Source organism: Aedes aegypti, chromosome 3 (genome assembly GCF_002204515.2).
Source record: "Aedes aegypti strain LVP_AGWG chromosome 3, AaegL5.0 Primary Assembly, whole genome shotgun sequence".
NCBI classification, from domain to species: Eukaryota; Metazoa; Arthropoda; class Insecta; order Diptera; family Culicidae; genus Aedes; species Aedes aegypti.
In genome coordinates, this window is record NC_035109.1 from 35,859,789 (window position 1) to 35,867,164 (window position 7,376).

Sequence of the window (7,376 nt, forward strand, 5' to 3'; positions counted from 1 at the left end):
ATGAAAAATGAAAAATGAAAAATGAAAAATGAAAAATGAAAAATGAAAAATGAAAATGAAAAATGAAAAATGAAAAATGAAAAATGAAAAATGAAAAATGAAAAATGAAAAATGAAAAATGAAAAATGAAAATGAAAAATGAAAAATGAAAAATGAAAATGAAAAATGAAAAATGAAAAATGAAAAATGAAAAATGAAAAATGAAAAATGAAAAATGAAAAATGAAAATGAAAAATGAAAAATGAAAAATGAAAAATGAAAAATGAAAAATGAAAAATGAAAATGAAAAATGAAAAATGAAAAATGAAAAATGAAAATGAAAATGAAAAATGAAAAATGAAAAATGAAAAATGAAAAATGAAAAATGAAAAATGAAAAATGAAAAATGAAAAATGAAAAATGAAAAATGAAAAATGAAAAATGAAAAATGAAAAATGAAAAATGAAAAATGAAAAATGAAAATGAAAAATGAAAAATGAAAAATGAAAAATGAAAAATGAAAAATGAAAAATGAAAAATGAAAAATGAAAAATGAAAAATGAAAAATGAAAAATGAAAAATGAAAAATGAAAAATGAAAAATGAAAAATGAAAATGAAAAATGAAAAATGAAAAATGAAAAATGAAAAATGAAAAATGAAAAATGAAAAATGAAAAATGAAAAATGAAAAATGAAAAATGAAAAATGAAAAATGAAAAATGAAAAATGAAAATGAAAAATGAAAAATGAAAAATGAAAAATGAAAATGAAAAATGAAAAATGAAAAATGAAAAATGAAAAATGAAAAATGAAAAATGAAAAATGAAAATGAAAAATGAAAAATGAAAAATGAAAAATGAAAAATGAAAAATGAAAATGAAAAATGAAAAATGAAAAATGAAAAATGAAAAATGAAAAATGAAAAATGAAAAATGAAAAATGAAAAATGAAAAATGAAAAATGAAAAATGAAAAATGAAAAATGAAAAATGAAAAATGAAAAATGAAAAATGAAAAATGAAAAATGAAAAATGAAAATGAAAAATGAAAAATGAAAAATGAAAAATGAAAAATGAAAAATGAAAAATGAAAAATGAAAAATGAAAAATGAAAAATGAAAAATGAAAAATGAAAAATGAAAAATGAAAAATGAAAAATGAAAAATGAAAAATGAAAAATGAAAAATGAAAAATGAAAAATGATAATTCTGGCAAACGTTTTTCTGGTGGCGTTTTTACGCCTTAACGTCTTCAATTATTTTTAGAAGCTTTATGTATATTTTTTGTATAAAAGGGTCGTGTGGAATCAATAATCACATAAGTGACCTTTATTCAAGAACTAGACATTTTCCTAAAACTATGTAAGAACACGAATTTTTTTTTTCTTATAATGACGTATTTACGAAACTAAAGTGCTGGGTATTGTAAAACGGCATGAGCTTTTTTTTTCTAATTTTATGAACATTTAAAACCAGTTTAACTTTTGGACTTTAGCGTAAAATTTGATAAAATTCGGTAAGTTTAGAATTGCTCTTTAATTTATGTTCCTGATAAAGTAAAGCATTTTACAATGAATGGTTGACTGCAAACAAAAGGGCAAACATAAACATGAGATGATGCATAAATGCGACTTGTAATTTTGTAGAATTTAATTTCAACTTAATGTTCAATTATATGTTTTACATCTACCTTATGAAATCAACTGAAATTTACAGGATCCTGTTATGAAACCTCAAGAACCTGATAGGAATCTTCAGGTTCTCATAAGAAATCTACATAAAATCGCTTGAGCTCTGAAACATCTTGCTAGGCATTCGTAAAATCTCGCATAGAGTTCTCAGGATCTTGCTAAGGATTTTGCTAGGAGGGAAATTCTCAAGTCTCCGATGAAAAAAAGTTTATTATTATTAGGCTACCACTAGCACACCTCAAATTCCTCTGGAAACATTTTTGGACATAATCCCTCATAACCAATAATACATTCTAAGGATCTCCTAAGTGTCCACTTGGAATCTTCAGATTTCCACATGAATTGGATAAAACTTCTGAAAAGTCCGCTAAGAACCAATAATTCCCTAAGGTTCCTCCAGAGTACAGTTAGGAAACTCATACACTCAGCTCGTAAGGAGCATTTTGATTATGTTGAGACCATTAACAATCTTGTACAGAATGCTGGATCGCCTCATGTTTTACCGCTAAAAATATTCAAATCGCGATAACTTTTTTGCTACTTGATTTTTTTGCACCATTTTTTCACAAGATCTCAAAAAACTCTTCTAGTTCAAGAATCAGTGTCGATACTAATCATGGATGATCTAGTTTTGAAGATATTCCGATGTTCCTTGGGGGACCGACATTCTCCATATATCATTTCTTTGGCGGCCATTATGTTTTTGGACAATTGATCAACAATATTGTATGTGTTCAATACAATGCCAGGTAATAAGGAGCTACTCTGAAAAAAAATCATACAAATCGGTTCAGTATTCTTGGAGAAATATGAAAATTACGATATGAGGGTTTTTGGAGTTTTCAAAACCTTTATTTGTCCAGCGTGGTACCAGAAACAAAAATGCTTAAAACTCAAAGACGGCTGCACCAAATTGCTTCATTTTTTCACAACATACTTGCATTACTGTATCATTTCATGAAGTGAATATTTAAATACGATAAAAATTCTGTAGCCTGAGATATTAACGTCAGTTATGGCAACGCGTCGGTCCCCCAAGTAGTTTGGGAATATCTTTGGATCCAAATGATCAGTTATCAATATAGACACATATTCTTAAACTAGAAGAGTTTTATGATGGCTTGCACAAAAAATGGTGCAAAAAAGTAGAGAAACAAAAAAGTTTTTTTGGCGGTGAAAAATGAAGCTGCCCCTCGAACAAGCTGTTCCAAATCTGAAAAAAGTGTTTTTTATTGTATCACCTACTGACAGACTCAAGTGGGCTGGTCACTCAATATGAATGCCTAAGAAAAATATTGGTCTCTAGTTGAGATATTGGTGGAGATTATGACGATCAACATCGACTGTCCTGAATTGTTGACGCGACTTCGTTTTAATGTCCCAGCAAGAACTACTCGCACAACGGAATTCTTTCGACGCTCCACGCATAGAACGCAGTACGGTCAGAATAGTGCCCTTTATGTTTGCTGTCAATCTTTTAATGATGTGAATCAATATTATGAATTTAGAATAAGTAAACTAGCTTTCAAATCAAGAATTAGATTTTAAGAATTAGTCTGAGCGATTTTTTTTTAATCGTAGGCTGTAAATAAATAAATAAATAATATTATTGGCCTCATGGAACGTTGTCAATGCATGATCAATAATCATCGTGAAGTAAATAAGCGCGTACGTGAGTCCTTATTAGTTGATGAGATTTGGGGAAATATCGACGAAAATGCAGAGCTCCATTTTGTAATCTGTGAGGAGTTGACATGCTATTAAAATAACTAAAGCAACAGACATGATAATATTTACAAAAATTTACATATTTTAATGGTATTGAAAAATGTTGCCAAAAACGGATCCATTTTGTTGCCAAAATCGGGGGGTGCCAAAAATGGAGCATGCCAAAAACGGAGCATGCCAAAAACGGAATCACACTGTAATTAAAATTAAAAATTAAAAATTAAAAATTAAAAATTAAAAATTAAAAATTAAAAATTAAAAATTAAAAATTAAAAATTAAAAATTAAAAATTAAAAATTAAAAATTAAAAATTAAAAATTAAAAATTAAAAATTAAAAATTAAAAATTAAAAATTAAAAATTAAAAATTAAAAATTAAAAATTAAAAATCCAAAATCCAAAATCCAAAATCTAAAATCCAAAATCCAAAATCCAAAATCCAAAATCCAAAATCCAAAATCCAAAATCCAAAATCCAAAATCCAAAATCCAAAATCCAAAATCCAAAATCCAAAATCCAAAATCCAAAATCCAAAATCCAAAATCCAAAATCCAAAATCCAAAATCCAAAATCGGACTCGATTATCCGGAGTTTCGATTTTTTTTTTCACTCCGGATAATCGGAGGATAATCGAATCAATAAGAAACAAATTTAAATCTTCGATAAAGCAACTTGGATATTATCTTTTTTCGTTGTTTTATTTATATGATGCGATGGCGTAGCCAGAAATTATTTCTAGAAAAATTAGGGATCTTTACAAGAAAAAAAAATGTTGACCAGCATACACAAAAAACAAAACACTTTTTCAAATCCCCCTTTTCTTAAATACGTTCAAAACTGCAAAACCTTCCATATTGTATATTGCAATACCAAATTATTTCAGATTTATGCATAAAAATTGAAAAATAATGATATCAAAAAATAAATTCCGGATAATCGAGTCAAAAATTCCAAATAATCGAATCCCGGATAATCGAGTCCGACCAGTATTAAAAAAAAATGAAAAAAGAAAAACTGGAAACTGAAAACTGATAGCTTTGAACTGATAACTGGAAAAATGAAAACTGAAAACTGAAAGCTGGAAGCTTTAAAATTAAAGCCGAACACTGAGAGCTGAAAACTGGGAGTAAAACTGAAAGCAGAGAACTGAAAACTGAAAGCTTAAGTACAAGAAGCTGACAGTTGAGAGCTGAAAATTGAAAGCTGAAAACTGAAAGCTGCCAACTAAAAGGAGAAATCAGAAAGCTAAAATCTTAAAACTAAATGCTGGAAACTGAAAGCTGAACTGAAACAGTTTTAAGTTTTAAGTTTTAAGTTTTAAGTTTTAAGTTTTAATATTTAATTTTTAAGTTTTAAGTTTAAAGTTTAAAGTTTAAAGTTTAAAGTTTAAAGTTTAAAGTTTAAAGTTTAAAGTTTAAAGTTTAAAGTTTAAAGTTTAAAGTTTAAAGTTTAAAGTTTAAAGTTTAAAGTTTAAAGTTTAAAGTTTAAAGTTTAAAGTTTAAAGTTTAAAGTTTAAAGTTTAAAGTTTAAAGTTTAAAGTTTAAAGTTTAAAGTTTAAAGTTTAAAGTTTAAAGTTTAAAGTTTAAAGTTTAAAGTTTAAAGTTTAAAGTTTAAAGTTTAAAGTTTAAAGTTTAAAGTTTAAAGTTTAAAGTTTAAAGTTTAAAGTTTAAAGTTTAAAGTTTAAAGTTTAAGTTTAAGTTTAAGTTTTAAGTTTTAAGTTTTAAGTTTTAAGTTTTAAGTTTTAAGTTTTAAGTTTTATTTTAAGTTTAAGTTTAAGTTTTAAGTTTTAAGTTTTAAGTTTTAAGTTTTAAGTTTTAAGTTTTAAGTTTTAAGTTTTAAGTTTTAAGTTTTAAGTTTTAAGTTTTAAGTTTTAAGTTTTAAGTTTTAAGTTTTAAGTTTTAAGTTTTAAGTTTTAAGTTTTAAGTTTTAAGTTTTAAGTTTTAAGTTTTAAGTTTTAAGTTTTAAGTTTTAAGTTTTAAGTTTTAAGTTTTAAGTTTTAAGTTTTAAGTTTTAAGTTTTAAGTTTTAAGTTTTAAGTTTTAAGTTTTAAGTTTTAAGTTTTAAGTTTTAAGTTTTAAGTTTTAAGTTTTAAGTTTTAAGTTTTAAGTTTTAAGTTTTAAGTTTTAAGTTTTAAGTTTTAAGTTTTAAGTTTTAAGTTTTAAGTTTTAAGTTTTAAGTTTTAAGTTTTAAGTTTTAAGTTTAAGTTTTAAGTTTTAAGTTTTAAGTTTTAAGTTTTAAGTTTTAAGTTTTAAGTTTTAAGTTTTAAGTTTTAAGTTTTAAGTTTTAAGTTTTAAGTTTTAAGTTTTAAGTTTTAAGTTTTAAGTTTTAAGTTTTAAGTTTTAAGTTTTAAGTTTTAAGTTTTAAGTTTTAAGTTTTAAGTTTTAAGTTTTAAGTTTTAAGTTTTAAGTTTTAAGTTTTAAGTTTTAAGTTTTAAGTTTTAAGTTTTAAGTTTTAAGTTTTAAGTTTTAAGTTTTAAGTTTTAAGTTTTAAGTTTTAAGTTTTAAGTTTAAGTTTTAAGTTTTAAGTTTTAAGTTTTAAGTTTTAAGTTTTAAGTTTTAAGTTTTAAGTTTTAAGTTTAAGTTTTAAGTTTTAAGTTTTAAGTTTTAAGTTTTAAGTTTTAAGTTTTAAGTTTTAAGTTTTAAGTTTTAAGTTTTAAGTTTTAAGTTTTAAGTTTTAAGTTTTAAGTTTTAAGTTTTAAGTTTTAAGTTTTAAGTTTTAAGTTTTTGACTCTCAGTTTTCAGTTTTCAGGTTTTACTTTTCAGTTTTTAGATTTCAGCTTTTAGTTTTAAGTTTTCAGTTTTTTGCTTTAAGATTTCAGCTATCAGTGTCAGTTTTCAGTTTTCAGGAAAACTTGTAGACGGAATCCAAACGGATGTTGAAAATTGTTAGTTAAATTACTGTTTTTGTAGCACTTAGGAGTATTATTCTATTGCTACATATAGTTTCAAACATTAGTCAGCAGAAAGAATTTGTTTACACAAAGCACGAGAGTACAATACACTCCCGTGCAAAAGTTTGAACTCACACTTCTTGTTTTCAGATTTTTTCGACGAACTCTCGCAAGTGATTTTCTTAGAATACAAGATTACGATTTGAGGACGCATTGATATTAAATTTTAGTCGATTCAATGCTGAGAAAATAAGCCATTTGTTTTTAGAGTGTTTACTGTAAAATGTCACAATAAGTTAAAATTTATAAAAGAAATTCGAAGTTTTTTTTGTCAAAACACCTTCGGCACATTACCTTTCGAATGCGCCACAGAGAGTTCCAAATAGATGTGACAAAACATTATTGTATGTTTTAAGGGGCCTTCCTTAGCCGAGTGGTAAGAGTCCGTAACTACAAAGCTAAGCCATGCTGAAGGTGTCTGGGTTCGATTTCCGGTTGGTTCAGGATTTTTTCGTAAAGTTTATTTCCTTGACTTCCCTGGGAATAGAGTATCATCGTGCACGCCAAACGATATACGAATGCGAAAATGGCAATATTTGCAAAGAAAGCTCTCAATTAATAACTGCGAAAGTGCTCATAAAACACTAAGCTAAGAACTGCTCTGTCCCAGTGAGGACGTAATGCCAAGAAGAAGAAGAAGAAGAAGAAGAAGATTTTTCTGAGGGGGTGGACCTAAACTTTTGTAATGCATGCTTGAACCCATATTTTTAATCTGGTGCTTTGCCTTACCATATAACCGCTCTACCTTGGTATAGCATATCCTTCAGTTAACGATACAGTTCGTGATCACGCGATTTCAACACCAGTAGTTCAACATTGTTTTTCAATTATTTACGGTCATAAGTACGTGAACAGTCACCTGCCCTTGTTATCCGTCGCGATTGCAATCTTCAATCAAGTTTACACCTTATTATTTTCAAATTATCCCATTTGCTTCGCACAAAAAACTTTCCGAGGTTAATCCCCGTATCAGTGTTGCTTGTTTGGAACTTCTTCGCTTAGTGCAACCGGTAGCATGTTGGAGCATCTTTCT